At 44.2% G+C, this 16874-nt stretch overlaps 1 pseudogene; it reads right to left on the bottom strand.

The window, feature by feature from the left end:
- Positions 1-8696: 8696 nt before the first annotated feature.
- The window catches only part of LOC106612756 (Fanconi anemia group J protein-like), a 33200-nt pseudogene continuing 25022 nt past the window's right edge, over positions 8697-16874 (bottom strand).

The following is a 16874-nucleotide window of genomic DNA, read 5'->3' as shown; positions in this document are numbered from 1 at the left end:
CGACGGGTCAATAACGGCTTGTTAACTCAGTCACAGGTGACAACTTGGAATAAGTTTTCAGTCCGTCATCAATATCAGACAGATTATGGGAGATATAATTAAATAATTATCCTGCCACTGTTGTGTCGTTGGTATTGATTTATTCGACCAAATGTCTCGCCACTCTATCCCATGCATAGCGTAGCATAGCATATGGACGCTAGGAAGCAGACAGAGTTTGAGTCCCAAATTGCACCCTATATACCTAATGGGCCCTGGTCTAAAGCAGTGCACTAAAATATATTCAGGTAGGCTAGTTGAGAACAAGTTCTCAGTTACAACTGCGACCTGGCCAAGATAAAGCAAAGCAGGGCGACAGAAACAACAACACAGAGTTACATGGAATAAACAAGCGTACAGTCAATAACACAATAGAAAAAAGAAAGTCTATATACAGTGTGTGCAAATGGCATGAGGAGGTATTGCAATAAATAGGCCATAGTAGCAAAGTAATTACAATTTAGCAGATTAACACTGGAGTGATAGATGAGCAGATGATGATGAGCAGATGGTGTGTAAGTAGTGATACTGGTGTGCAAAAGAGCAGCAAAGTAAATAAAAACAATATGGGGATGAGGTAGGTAGATTGGTTGGGCTATTTACAGATGGACTATGTACAGCTGCAGCGATCGGTTAGCTGTATAGGGAGCCATTTGGGATGTGTACACAGAGGCACAAGTGACAAACACCAACGGAAACGGACTGCCCTAAGAACATATAAAATACATTTAAAAAACAGTACAGTAGCCCTTTGTCTAGCACATGTACTGCAGTGTGAGGACGTCAAAAATATGGCCTGTTATTAAACCTCTTAAATGTAACTGCATGTAATCAAAATGTAATCCCCCAAAGTTATTATTTATCATGACAGGGTCATAAACAATAACTAGTAATGCTGCATAATCTAAGAAAGGTTAAAATCTCACCTTTCTGGTAAAATGTTACTTTTGAGGACACAAGCTCAAGTACATGAAAATATTACTTCTTTTATATGATGTATTTTTTAACAAAACTGCATGAATAAGGCTTGAAATCAGTAATATGTTTTCTAAATATAGTATAATCCATTAAAAAAATTACTAACTATAAGATTTCACCTTCCTTATAACTGTAGAAAACATTTGTATATTTAGAGTTTGAGAAAATGCATATTTTCTAAAGTTCTCTCTTGATCAAAACGTCCATCTCATTGCTGTGAACTTCTCAGAGCTCTAGCTTGGCTTCCTGAACTCGTTAGGAACTCATCATTAAATCTTGTCCATCTATGACAAACTAAGTGTTTTTTGTTTAAAATCTATACTGAACAAAAATATAAACAACATGTAAAGTGTTGGTCCCATGTTTCATGAGGTGAAATAACAGATCCCAGAATTTTTCCACATGCACAAAAAGCGTATTTCTCAAATATGTTGTTCGCAAATTGCTTACATCCCTGTTAGTGAACATTTCTTATTTGCCAATATAATCCACCCATCTGACAGGTATGGCATATCAAGAAGCTTATTAAACAGAATGACACAGGTGCACCTTGTGCTGGGGACAAACTGAAGAGTATTTCTGTCTGTAATAAAGGGGCTGGTTCGAATCCCCGAGCTGACAAGGTAAAATTCTGTCGTTCTGCCCCTGAACAAGGCAGTTAATCCACTGTTCTCCGGTAGGCCAACATTGTAAATAAGAATTTGTTCTTAACTGACTTGCCTAGTTAAATAAAGCCCTTCTGTGTTGAAAAACTCCTGATTGAAGGGCATGGCTCCCGAATGGGGGGGCCTATGCCCTCATAGGCCCACCCATGGCTGCGCCCCTGCCCAGTCATGTGAAATCTGTAGATTAGGACCTAATAAATGTACTTCAATTGACTGATTTCCTTATATGAACTGTTACTCAGTAAAATCAATGAAATTGTTGAATGTTGCGTTCATATTTTTGTTCAGTATATTAATCATATTAAATCACTGGATATAAATCAACATCGATAAAACGACACTCTCCTGATGCGTTACAAGTGACGTAAGGTTCAGCCAGTAGTTGGACATCCCAGCTTTAAGTGGTGTCAGATTTCACATCCTGCAGTAGAGACATACGCCTGTGTCCATGAGAATCAGGGCAACCACTCAATGCAAGACATTTCGATCTATGGTGTCCACATATTGATTTATAAGCAAACCGGTACCATAACGGTAATTTTATATCATTATTAAGTTCAATATTTACAGCATATTTCTGAACACAAAAGAGAGGGCCAGATATTGGTTACAATGCCACCTCCAACTGTCACATTGGTTACTGAACCCACACTTCAAACCCACAGTAACATATGAAGATAGTACACTGTTATTTTCTAAGTGCAGAACAAAAGAGATGTCATTACATATGTTATACAGTCAATTATACCTCTCATTCCTAGAACTGATTAGAACCGTTATGGTCAGGTTTACGTTACTGTCCTGATCATGATGCAAACATTTGGGGCACATTGACTTCAGTTGGTTTCTGGTTAGAAAATGCTGATATTAATGGTTAGTGCAAACTTTGGGAACAGAATAATGGCACACACAAACTTGGCATCTGCACTGTTCAAGAAAATGTGTTTTTGTAGAATTTTCTGTGGAAATTGTTAAAAGTACTCCTTGTGCATATAATTGTATGATTTGATTAACTTTGCAGTCATTGGTTTTTGTTTGACATACATTTTAAAGTGAAAACTCAGAGTCTCAGCATCATTCTGTTACCATGGAATTGCCCCAATCAAACCCAAATAGTGGATATTAGTCTCTCCTTATGCATAAACTGCTTTCAAGGAATCAACAATTGTTTGTATGCGCGTGTGTGTGTGTGTGTGTGTAGGGGAGCACCAGCTAGAGGACAACCAGACCTAGTACAAGGTGCTATGTCCCTCCCTGTAAGGTTGAGACTTACCTGGTCCAGGGTGGGGTCCCGTGGGTGCTGGATCTCAGCTTCCACCACAGCAGCAGACGAGGAAGAGGGATTCTGGAAGGCACAGCCTCTACACTGTAGTAGCCTTGTTACAGAGCACGCCACTGGGTCCCAGATAGCACTGTAGGCTGTATGTGTTTTAGAAAGAGAGAAAGAGAAAATGAAAATAAAGTACAAAACAACTAAATGCTCCATTTCACCCACGTAAAGTAACCCACAGAAAATCCTGTAGGGAGAAAGCATCAAAGGCCTGAGGCGCTAGCCACTCATTAACCCACTCCTCAGCACAGGAAGGCATACATCATAATCCCGGGGGAAAGTGAATTTGTATAAACTCTCTTTGGCTAGTGACACTGATTGCTGTTTTATAATGACAGATAGTTTAAATGGATCTTTACTTTGAAGGGACTGTAAATACATATACCAATGGAACTATAGAATGCTGTTGGGGAAGTGTACTGCATGTATGGATCAAAGGTGCTTGGATCATAGAAATAGAATGATTCATTCTTATTCTTCGGCTTGGATAGCAACACTGTCAAAGGGAAAAGTGACTAGGGGATTCTAGCAGGCACCATGGCTTCTTTTGTCCTGACTAATCTACTGAGTCAGTGATTTGGATGGATCCAGGTTAGAGCCTTTCAGAGTAGGGACATTGTTCAGACAGGTTGTTCAGACAGGTTGGTTTCGCTCACCCCCACTTCAAAGAGAGGGAAGCTCCCCAGCATAGACTTATGGCATCAATGAAGCAGGGGTTTTGAAACTATGGAAACATCTTGCAGTGTTTAGCTCCTATGACAGCTTCCCTCTCTTTTTCGACATCCCCAAAGAGGTACTAAAACACGCCTGAACAAGTCTGTAATAGCAGGTTCTTCGTATGTGGCTGTATTATTCCAAACCCCTACAGTGAAATAACAAATTAGCTAATTCCTGTAGGTTAGGCAACAATGTAAAGATTAAAGATAAAGTCAGATGTATGATTTATTTCAGGTCTACCTGTAGTTTTTTTGTCCCTGTAAGGCTGAAGACTGCTTCGGAGGGCCTGTATGGCCACGATTCCCCGGACCACCAGTAGGGTAGGGGGGACATGGGGGCCTGGGTGGGAGATGGACACTGGAGTGGGCCTGTGGCCCAACATCCTCTGGTGCATTTAAGCCTGGCTATCTTCTCCAGATCACACACAGTGCTCTGCAGCTCACCTAAGATACACGGTCCAGTCCTCTGGAACAGGGTCTCTGGTCATTAGTCATGTGGAAGTCAAGACTTGAGTTGGCATGATGTGCATCGTATCACCTGCTATACACAAACAATGTGCATCACTACCTCAGATACCTAGGCTCCAACCATGGTCAATGCAGTGGCCTCTAACTCGCCGTCCTCCTCCGAGAGGCCCCGTTGGCCCCTCTATCCTGCTTACAGCTCCTCTGCACCTTGATGCCTAGAGGGAGCAAGCAACGGATGGATGCTTTTGTTTTAATTTCCAAATGAGCACTGATAAATTCACTGACAAAAAACCCGGAAGCCAGCCATACCAATGTGTCGGAGGAAACACTGTACAACTGGCAACCATGTCATCAGGCATGCGCCCGGCCCACCGCAGGAGTCGCTAGAGTGCGATGGGACAAGGACATCCCGGAAGGCCAAACCCTTCCCTAACCCGGACGACGCTGGGCCAATTGTGCGCCGTCTCCCGGTCGCGGCCGGCTGCAACACAGCCCGGGATCGAACCCAGGTCTGTAGTGACGCCTGCAGTGCCTTAGACCGCTGTGCCACTCGGGAAGTCTGTAACCTTTCTGACTACCAGGCCCTTCCTTTGTTAGACCAGTGGGGCTACGCTCAGTCTCAGGTTCACCTCCAGGACTTCCTGGGGGATACACTCTGCCCTCACATTTAGGGCACTGGCCCTAATACTAGTCCCAGGCTTGGTAGAGGCCTGGTCCTTCCATCCTGTGATGGCTTGCTCTCCCTCAGTCTCCTCAGCCTTAGGACTTGAACCAGCCACACTAGCAGACCTGACCCTGGCTGTCCTGCCATGGACCTATAGGCCCTGATCTTTGGTCTCGGTCACTGGAGGTGGGTGCAAAGGGCACCCCTGCCTTGGTCCTGCCTCTGCCCCTCTGACTGCACCCGACTTGGGTCTGGGCCTGGTTCTTAGCTTGGGTCTAGGAAAGAACAACTCTCCCTTTCCATGGCTGGGACTGTCTTGACACAGCACCTTCATTTGCTTTAATTGGCAGGTTATGTCAATATGCCAGTCGCCCTATACTGCTTAGTGTTGTCTTTTAAGTGGAAAAATCTCAAACAAGCCGAAACAATGGAAACAAACGTACTTTCCAATTATCATCAACCTGGGACCAAAACAAATGCAATTAGCCTACTGCATGAATAAACACACTCATTGATTAAATTTGTTCAAACTCATAAGAATATATAAAGCCTGACTTAGGCTAATCAATGAGGAGATATTAAAGGGACTTAGGGAAGCCACAGTAAATACTCCAATAACCTTACAGTGCTACAGAACAACAGACTAACCGCCTATTAGGATGCTTTTAGGACATCTGCTTACCCTCTCCCATGGCACGCTTGTTGATACTGATGTTAACGAGGTGCCCAGTCACATTCAGCCATGCAAATACATTAACTAATGATGCTAAGGCACTGTCATACAGTGAGGCTGATGAGCAGAGAGGAGAGCTTTAATTGAATGGTTCGGTCAACCACTTTGGGCTCCTCCGTCAACCAATCACAGGTTAGGGATCGTTAGGGAGGTTTGTGTTCTAACGAGACAACATCCTGTCAAGCTAATGGGGCTTAATTTGCCAGACTTCACTGTTCCCACTTCCCTCCATCTAAATTTTAGCTTCTTTAACCAATGGTATGATTGCTCATTGTCGGTAAAACCCAATAATCCAAACAAGGCCCTTAAAACCATGATCACAACTAATCCTCCTAACACTGTAAATGACCTTTTACTCTTCACAACATCATTAAACCATTTTCCCCATTAAGGGGAACGGTTAGCATGTACGTGACAATATATGCCATTTGCTTTAACTGTTCGTAAACAAAGATTACATTAGGAGTATATGTGAGGCAATAAATAAATATACTGCTCAAAAAAATAAAGTGAACACTTAAACAACACATCCTAGATTTGAATGAAAGAAATAATCTTATTAAATACTTTTTTCTTTACATAGTTGAATGTGCTGACAACAAAATCACACAAAAATAATCAATGGAAATCCAATTTATCAACCCATGGAGGTCTGGATTTGGAGTCACACTCAAAATTAAAGTGAAAAACCACACTTCAGGCTGATCCAACTTTAATGTAATGTCCTTAAAACAAGTCAAAATGAGGCTCAGTAGTGTGTGAGGCCTCCACGTGCCTGTATGACCTCCCTACAATGCCTGGGCATGCTCCTGATGAGGTGGCGGATGGTCTCCTGAGGGATCTCCTCCCAGACCTGGACTAAAGCATCCGCCAACTCCTGGACAGTCTGTGGTGCAACGTGGCGTTGGTGGATGGAGCGAGACATAATGTCCCAGATGTGCTCAATTGGATTCAGATCTGGGGAACGGGCGGGCCAGTCCATAGCATCAATGCCTTCCTCTTGCAGGAACTGCTGACACACTCCAGCCACATGAGGTCTAGCATTGTCTTGCATTAGGAGGAACCCAGGGCCAACCGCACCAGCATATGGTCTCACAAGGGATCTGAGGATCTCATCTCGGTACCTAATGGCAGTCAGGCTACCTCTGGCGAGCACATGGAGGGCTGTGCGGCCCCCCAAAGAAATGCCACCCCACACCATGACTGACCCACCGCCAAACCGGTCATGCTGGAGGATGTTGCAGGCAGCAGAAGGTTCTCCACGGCATCTCCAGACTCTGTCACGTCTGTCACGTGCTCAGTGTGAACCTGCTTTCATCTGTGAAGAGCACAGGGCAACAGTGGCAAATTTGCCAATCTTGGTGTTCTCTGGCAAATGCCAAACGTCCTGCACGGTGTTGGGCTGTAAGCACAACCCCCACCTGTGGACGTCGGGCCCTCATAGAGTCTGTGTCTGACCGTTTGAGCAGACACATGCACATTTGTGGCCTGCTGGAGGTCATTTTGCAGGGCTCTGGCAGTGCTTCTCCTGCTCCTCCTTGCACAAAGGCGGAGGTAGCGGTCCTGCTGCTGGGTTGTTGCCCTCCTACGGCCTCCTCCACGTCTCCTGATGTACTGGCCTGTCTGCTGGTAGCGCCTCCATGCTCTGGACACCGCTGACAGACACAGCAAACCTTGCCACAGCTCGCATTGATGTGCCACCCTGGACGAGCTGCACTAACTGAGCCACTTGTGTGGGTTGTAGACTCCGTCTCATGCTACCACTAGAGTGAAAGCACCGCCAGCATTCAAAAGTGACCAAAACATCAGCCAGGAAGCATAGGAACTGAGAAGTGGTCTGTGGTCCCCACCTGCAGAACCACTCCTTTATTGGGGGTGTCTTGCTAATTGCCTATAATTTCCACCTGTTGTCTATTCCATTTGCACAACAGCATGTGAAATGTATTGTCAATCAGTGTTGCTTCCTAAGTGGACAGTTTGATTTCACAGAAGTGTGATTGACTTGGAGTTACATTGTGTTTAAGTGTTCCCTTTATTTTTTTGAGCAGTGTATTTACCAAGGTTTAATGGAAGCCATAATATCACATCAAATACAATAGTATCTCGCTTTGGCAAAGAGGGCTGCAAGCCAGAAGAAATTGAGAAAATGACCGCCACCATAGCAAAGACAGGTAGAACAACTAATAAAATATTAACATAAAAACAGGTAAGCGGGCCTCCTGAGTGGCACAGCGGTCTAAGGCATTGCATCGCAGTGCTAGAGGCATCACTACAGACCCGGGTTTGATCCCGGGCTGTATCACAACCGGCCATTATAGGGAGTCCCATAGGGCGTCACACAATTGGCCCAGCATCGTCCGGGATAGGGGAGGGTTTGGCCCGGGGGGGGGGGCTTTACTTGGCTCATCGAGCTCTAGCGACTCCTTGTGGCGGTCCGAGCGTCTCGCAGGCTGACCTCGGTCGTCAGTTGAATGGGGTTTCCTCCGACACATTGGTGCGGCTGGCTTCCGGGTTAAGCGGGTGGGTGTTGAGAAGTGCGGTTTGGCGGGTCATGTTTCAGAGGACGCATTACTCGAACTTTGCCTCCTGAGCCTGTGAGGGAGTTGCAGCGATGAGTGAAGATCGAAATTGCAGAGAAAAAGGGGGTAAAATACACACAAAAAAAAACAATACAAATTATAAACAAAATAAATTACAAGTATATTTAAACTAGGCAGTCAATTATAGTTTCATAACAGACTAAAAAAATAAAGCATTTAGAATTTAGAATTCAGTTTTTGAATGTCCTTGAGTGGCCCAGCTAAAGTCCATACTTGAACCCGATCAAACATCTCTGGAGGAGACTTGAAAATAGCTGTGCAGCGACGCTACGCATACAACCTGAAAAAGCATGAGAGGATCTACAGAGAATGGGAGAAACTCCCCAAACACAGGTGTGCCAAGCTTGTTGCGTCATACCCAAAAAGACTCGATGCTGTAATCACTGCCAAAGGTGCTTCAATAAAGTACTGAGTAAATGGTCTTAATACTTATGTAAATGTTATATTTCCGTTTTTTTATTTGTAATACTTTTGCAAACATTTCTAAAAAAACTGTTTTTGCTTTGTCATTATTGGGTATTGTGTGTAGATAGATGAGGGGGGAAACAAAGCACTGTACACCTTGCCAATACAAGGTGCTTTATTGACGGTTCAATCTACCCATCTGCACTCTTCCACATCAACTTGACAACACAAACCAAAACCATCAAACATGGAAAATTGATTAATAAAATCATATCACAATGATTTATATTTACTGATATATAGTGACCCTGGAGCTGTTCTCAAGATGGATGATGGGGTTTCTGAGGTTTATTGTGTTGCTGGAAAGGCCTTTGTGTGTTTCCCCAAGTCATTAAACACACGATACACATCCCACACCACACCTCCCCCATCTAGTTCACATCAGACAATTACTTTATGAAAGGATTGTACAGTAATTTTGGGGTAAAAATGGAAGAGTTCTATATGTGTGAAGTCAGACATGCTGCATCACCCCCCATTCCTCTCCTCAATCCAAATAACACATCTCATTAAAACACATAACGGGACAATGCTTCCATCGCGTTTACAGGAAAATAAAGACGCATTTCTTCTTGCATTTGAATGATGTGTACAAAAATATAAGACTGCACGTTAACATCGCAATTTGTGCAACGTTCGTTAGCTCCAGACTTTTAAACAGATAATGTCAGTCAGACGAGACGACCCAGCCATGCTGTCACGCTAGATAATGAGACATGATGATCTGAGAACTAACTGGCTTTACTGAGCGTTTTGGTGTCTGCCTAGTTGTCTATAGTCTATGGTTATAACCTGGAACCTGGGCCCGTGTTCACAAAGAGTTTCAGTTGGAATGCTGATCTAGGATCATGTCTCCCCTGTCCATATCATTTTAATGATTTAAAACGAAGCACTGATTCTAGATCAGCACTCCTACTGAGCCTCTGAATACAGGCCCTGGTGCCTAGTCATCTACAGTTATAAGCTGGTGTCTAGTCATCTATGGATATAACCTGAGGGACAACAGAGAATTAGCTGGTTATTTTACGATGCTTTCTGTCTGGACCTGGACATCCTGCGTGTCCTGCTGCCTGTTCTGGCCCTGGGTCCCCCCTGGGTCTGACCCTGCGTCTGGGTCTGGTTCACCTCCTGTCCTTCTCCCTGACCTTGGTGCTCCTGTCTCTGGGTCTCTTGCTGTTGGGCCTTGTCACCACTCTCGCTGCCTGTCCTGTTCCCATCTCACACTGACACAGTCTCTACTAGCTGAGGGAGCAAGAGCGCCGCCCCTCTGGGTATCAGTGGTAGTGACTGTTCCTGTGCCGTCCCTAGGACCCTGCTCTGGGCCAAACAGGTCCTCAGACAGAGCCTGGGCTGTTCCGGTAGATAGCACAAGGCTGGCCGCAAGCACAGTTCCCTCCCCTGTCATCGTCCCCTGCACTGTCCTGGGGAGAGGCTTGGTCCACATCCTCTTCATCATCAAACATCTCAGGTGTGAAGATGCTCTGGTCTTCCTCTAGCAGGGTGGGATCGTCTGGGCTCAGAACTGGCAGGGACCTCCACAGGGGAGAGGTCTAGAACCGGACCCTGGTCCTGGCTGGGAGGGGTAGCTGCCGGTCCATCCGGCCCCTCACGGGCCTTCCTTCCTGGGCAGGAGATCCAGACTTACATTCTCGAGGCGGGTCGACCAGAGGACCACAACGCCGGCCTGGGTCCCGGGCCTGGAAGATGGGGGGGTCTTGAAGCGGGTGGAGCTCACAGGGGTGGAGGTGGTGCAGGGGCCGTGGGGTGGTGGAGACGGGGCCTTAGGATCACTCTTCAGATGAGCGGAGGGGTGTTGATGTGTCTGCTTCTGGTCTCGTGCCCAGAGAATACACACGTTATGGGAAACCATAGAAAGGAAAGACAACACAGTTGTATGAAGACTTATAATACATTTAGAAATTCAGATGAGCTGAGGAGCTGATTGGAGCAGTCATCTGGTGTTGACAGTAAAGGTGAGAAAATAACGGGGAAAGTACATGGACGATGCCAACATTGGCCTCAAGGATCCTATATGCTGGGCCCGTAACAGCTAGGTTAGTGTACACTACACATGTTTAGTGGTTTAGGGGTGTGGGCAAAGGATGTCTTTCTGACTCTTATCCAGAACAGTGCAGAGGAGAAGAAATCACCACCACCGTCTCACGCTCAATATAACACAAACAATGGTCAATGTGATTTAATTAAAAGCAACAGTCTAACATCTGCTCACCAAGCTGCTTGCCTCAGCCCAACCCAGCACCACTCAGCCATATAGAAGGACTCGTAGTAATGAGACAGATTGGTGTACACCCCCCCCCCCCCCGATCCAGCTCCTGCCACCCCCACCCACCCCTCAAAACACAATTGAGCAAACAGCTCAGCCTTACAGCGACCCGAGTAACGCGAAAGACTATAGACTAGAGCTCTAGAACGGAGTGTATCCACCTCATTTATAAACCCAGTGACCTCATAGTACTATCATTCCGCTAGGTTCAGACCCATGTTTTTCTATGGATCCATCCTCAGTGAGGTCCAAGGTACCATATGAAACCAGATATCTCGCTGCATTTACGCTCGCTTAGCTTGACACCCATAAAAAAAGGTTCTGCTGTAACAAACAGTGGAGGGTAGGATCAGAAGCAAAACGGACCTAAAACATATATACACAACGTTTTGTACATCAACATGTCTTAACATTCCTAAAGAGGAAGAAATGTACAATTATTTGACTAAAACAGAAGCTAAGAATCCTGAATGTTGGTCAAATGAAACCCTGGAGGGCGGAAACGGCAACAGCATTGCTCCTCTACACCCCTAACATCTTTGTTCCATTACATTTATTTATCTTCAGAGAAGTAGATCCAAAAAGCCTCACACATTGTTCCCCTGTTCTCATCCACTTTACTGGGACAGGACTGTTCAAATAATATCATCCCATCATGAATAACAAGATAGATGAACACAACAGATGTTGGTCTGCAGTGAGATCATGTAGTCGAGGTAGTGGGAGACCTTTGTGGAAGACTGACTGATGCATTGGACTCATTAGGAACCACTTATACAAGGAGTTAACGGAAAGAGCTCTGGATTAAGCTTTCATATTATGTTTTTATGCACCAATCAAACCTCTGACTGATAATCTACCAACTTCCCTGACATAACTTATTTATCTAAAGTAATACATCTCACCTGTGTTTCCATGGCTGATGGTAGACAGAGGCCACAGAGCAGGTGGGAGAGAGACCATAGGGGGAACCCAGGACCTGACCCCCTGTAGCTGGGTGTGGTGCTCTGGGACCTGAGAGGTGGTAGTATGGTAGTGTGGTGCATCGTGGCCCAGAGAAGGCTGTCTGAGCTGGGGCGACAGATCTTCCACAGTCACTAGAGATTGACTGGCTGGAGACATGATGGTGGTGCTGTTGAACGTTTGGCTCCCTGCTCCATGGGTCTCTCCTGCCCCCTGTTGGCACCCGGAGAAGGCCATCAGCGACTGCATAGCACAGATGAAGGAGTTGTGGTGCCTGAAAAAGTTATGCACCCACTTGTGCAGACCTGGTGTAAACAGAGACCAATGTTGTTAGTGGAATATAAAATATAAAAACAAAATTATACCCACTTTTCTAATAACACTTATTTTATCATTCCTCTAGGTTAAAACCAGAACACACCTCTATCTTGTGGACAAGCATCACCACCAAGTGCCCAAGATAAGAAACTACACATTGTGTCATGCAACAGAGACATTAGAGGGTATGTTTGAGTAATTCAAGCTCTTGAGTGGCTGCAACCTGCGATCATTCATTTCAGTACCTGAAATGTATTTGTTGGGGTTGTTCCCAAACCGGTCATCTACCAGAATGAGGGCTCCCCAGTCATTCTTGTGTCTAATACACCTGTGGTAGTAAAAACATGTGTAAGTTCAGGTAGTAACCTCCTGGTTTTCAAAATGATCAAACATTTTTATGCTTACTGATCATGAGCCTGATTTGTGAGCTAGGAAGAAGCCTCCTGTGATAGGCTGAGTCAAGGACAGAGAATCAAACAAGAACACATACAAAGAAACCTGTACCTGACCAGGGCCTGGTTGAGGGCTCTGTAGGCCTGGATCTCATACCAGCAGGAGCCTGACAGCAGACCCCTGGCTTTACAGTGCTGGTCATTATACTTCATCTTCAGCTCCACCTGAAAACACAGCAGGAATGTTAGATGGAGACACGTCACAGGACGGGTCATCAGGACACTGCCATACTGCCACCACAGACCAAATCAAAGCTGAAAAAGAGCAGAACAGACAACGGGAGACTGACTGGTATGCTTACAAAGACATTGAAAGATTAATAATAGAAAACATTTGTCCCGTTTTAAAATCTGGTTAGCTGAAGTCACTAGTCTGTTACATATGGCAAGGATTTAGCATGATATCTCTGGCAGATCCATCACATATGATAAGATATGGCAACCCTTTCTGTCTTATCTATCATGTGATGGGCAACAAGACACCGAGTCTGGATCCACCCTGATCCATAGTAGCATACTTATTTATTACTTTTGTGTCAAATTTCAATAAAAGAAATGGTGCCGATTATTTTCTACTCTGTCAAGGCACTGTTTTAGTTTTTCCTGTCTTCTTTCAGGGGGTGGGGGTGTTATTGTTGTATTGTTTGCTGTTATCAGTCAGCTTGTAAAAATGAACATTTAAAAATAATGTACTTTTGTTATGTTACAGCCTTATTCTAAAATTACATGTTTTCCTCATCAATCAATCAATCAATCAATATATATATATATGTTCAGACCCTTTGCTATGAGACTGGAAATTGAGCTCAGGTGCATCCTGTTTGAATTGATGATCCTTGGGATGTTTCTACAACTTCATTGGAGTCCACCTGTGGTAAATTCAATTGAATGTGAACAATGTATAAACATATCTATCCCCACAATTCTTCTCAAACATGATTACTAATTGATTTAAAGAAAATGTAGTTGTTCAACACCGTACCGAAAGTTTCGTAAGAGAGCGCATAGATACAAAACACTAATCGCTAGTGTGAATACCGGCAAAACATTTATTTGTGTATTTTACATCGATATTTAGTCGATCGATACACCCCAGACTTTTGGCCATCTGTTTCAGCTCGGTTTGTTTTCCAGTTGTAGTTCACTGTCTACACGTAAGGCACATTTCTTACAGACCTTTCCCGTTAGCTTTAAAATGTCAGCATTTAAAAATAGATTTAATAGGGTTCACCTACATTCTAATTAAACAAACAGACAAATACAAGTCCACTAAGTGTTCTAGAATGCAGGAAAAATATGGGTCAGTTCAAGAGGGTGATATGTGAAAACTGTTTTCTTTACCCTATGTCCTTATAATCAAATCCAATCATTCATCTGAACGATATTATAGTCTCAATATGCTTATACTTGACAGTTTTGATGAACTACGAACGTTATAGGTGCGTTGGGAAAATGACAAGCTCACGAAATGCATCTGATTAATTCATTACGAGTATGATTTACATTCATAATTTAAACCACAATGCAACAAATAAGCAAACTGGTTTTAACTTTAGCAAACATTGTCAACATTAAATGTGCTCACTTCGCCCATCTTCATCTCCCTCCGTTGCACTGTATTTTCTACTTTTAGCACGCCGGTCAAAAATGGTGCGTGCACTAGCAAGGTCAAAATGTCGGGACTCCGGTTCCCCCATTGAAATTGTCATTAGGTCAGGAATCAGATTTAACCGCGGGCAAAAACATTTTCTGGAGAGGATGGTCAGTGGGCAAAACATAACTCAAAATAATTTGTAGACTGCAAATTGACCGCAAGCAACCCAAACAGATAAAATATTTGACTAAAACATTTCAAACCTAGCTTACATTTGGATATGATCACATATACAGTGTCTTTGGAAAGTATTCAGACCTCTTGACTTTTCACCCATTTTGTTACGTTACAGCCAAATGACATGTCCTCCTAAAATTTCTTATAACACAAACTCAATTTGTAAAATCTTAATTCTAAGAACGATAGTGTGGTGAATAGACTTACAGTGGATTCAGAAAGTATTCAGGCCCCTTGACGTTTCACTTTTTGTTACATTACAGCCTTATTCTAAAATGAATGTAAAATGTTTTACTCATCAATCTACACACAATACCGCATAATGACAAAGCAAAAAACAGGTTTAGACATTTTGGATAATTTATTAAAAACAGATACCTTATTTACATAAGTATTCAGACCCTTTGCTATGAGACTCAAAATTGAGTTCAGGTGCATCCTGTTTCCATTGATCATCCTTGATGTTTCTAGAACTTGGAGACACCTGTGGTAAATTCTAATGATTGGACATGATTTGGAAAGGCACACACCTGTCCATATATTGAGCAAAAACCAAGCCATGGGGTCGAAGGAATTGTCTGTAGAGCTTCGAGACCGGATTGTGTAGAGGCACAGATCTGGGGAAGGGTACCAAAACATTTCTGCAGCATTAAAGGTCCCCAAGAACACAGTGGCCTCCATCATTCTTAAACGGAAGAAGTTTGGAACCACCAAGACTCTTCCTAGAGCTGGCCGCCCGGCCAAACTGAGCAATCAGGGGAGAAGGGCCTTGGTCAGGGAGGTGACCAAGAACCTGATGATCACGCTAACAGAGCTCCAGAGTTCCTCTGTGGAGATGGGAGAAACTTCCAGAAGAACAACCATCTCTGCAGCACTCCACCAATCAGGCCTTCGTGGGAGAGTGGCCAGACGGAAGCCACTCCTCAGTAAAAGACACATGACAGCCCGCTTGGAGTTTGTCAAAAGGCACCTAAAGCACTCTCAGAACATGAGAAACAAGATTTTATGGTCTCATGAAACCAAGATTGAACTCTTTGGCCTTAATGCCAAGCGTCAAGTCTGGAGGAAACCTGGCACCATCCCTATGGTGAAGCATGGTGGTCATCATGGGGTATTGTGTGTAGATTGCAGAGGATTTTTTGTAATTTAATCAATTTTAAAATAAGGCTGTAAAGTAACAAAATGTGGAAAAAGTGCCTTCGGAAAGTATTTAGACCTCTTGACTTTATCCACATTTTTTACGTTACAACCTTCATCTATAATGGATTAAATAAAAAAAATCCTCAGCAATCTACACAAAATCATAACATTTGACTGAATCTTGTGTAGCCCAGAGCATTATTTTTTATTTTTTTTATTTTAGTCATTTAGCAGACGCTCTTATCCAGAGCGACTTACAGTAGTGAATGCATACATTTCATACATTTTTTTTTCTGTGCTGGCCCCCCGTGGGAATCGAACCCACAACACCATGCTCTACCAACTGAGCACTTTGACATCAAGTGAGAAAGAAAAATCGCTACTTGTCAGACACCCCAAAACCACCGAATGTGCTCTAGTGGCTGATAGGCTAGCCATAGCTGTGTGCCATCACCTGTGCTCTGACCTGCCATCCAGCACCTTTCAGGCATCAGGCAGGGCACATCCATTGAGAACTAATGTGATTCATGTGGGCTGTGGAGTGGGAAGGTGAGGGGGAGACGCCAACCCCCTGTTAAAAACAGAGCCGGAAGAGATTTGTTATTGCCTGCCCAGAATGCCCCCTCAGACAGATCTGTTGTGAAAGGGGGAATAAAGGAGGCATACAGCAGAGATGAAGAGCAGAGACGGGAGGTAGGAGGGGTCTAGACAACACAAGTGATGAAGTTGATCTGGAAGACAGATCTGCTGTGAAAGATGGGAGGATAGAGCAAAAGGCAAAGAGATGGTGAGACAGGAGGTAGGGGGGCAGAAAAGGTGGTCCAGTCAACACAAGACGAGCAACGAGCCATGCCACAAAAAGGCCATGAAAGCATCCATCTCCATCAATTTGCATCCATCCATCAATTAACCTCTCCTGGATTTTCAGTGCTAACCTTTTGGGATTGACAAGTGAAAAGTTCATGTGGCATCTGACGGGCGGGACATATGGGACATGACAGCGAACAACAGGGACTGACAGGCAGGTGCCGTGTGTTCACAGCCCAGAGCACCATGACCCCTAACAACACGGGCATGCACACACTGTTCCCCTCTCTGCTTTCTGTCCTGGGCAGAGAGGTGTGTCATTACTGGACGTCATCATGGTCTGGATGAGTCTGAGCCAAATAAACAACAGGAATTAGATTCATTTAAAAAGAAGAAACGCCTCACTAGACCATGTCAAAAT

Source organism: Salmo salar, chromosome ssa09 (assembly GCF_905237065.1).
Source record: "Salmo salar chromosome ssa09, Ssal_v3.1, whole genome shotgun sequence".
NCBI lineage: Eukaryota > Metazoa > Chordata > Actinopteri > Salmoniformes > Salmonidae > Salmo > Salmo salar.
Note: the sequence above shows the minus strand (reverse complement) of the source record. Positions and strands in the feature narration are given on the sequence as shown.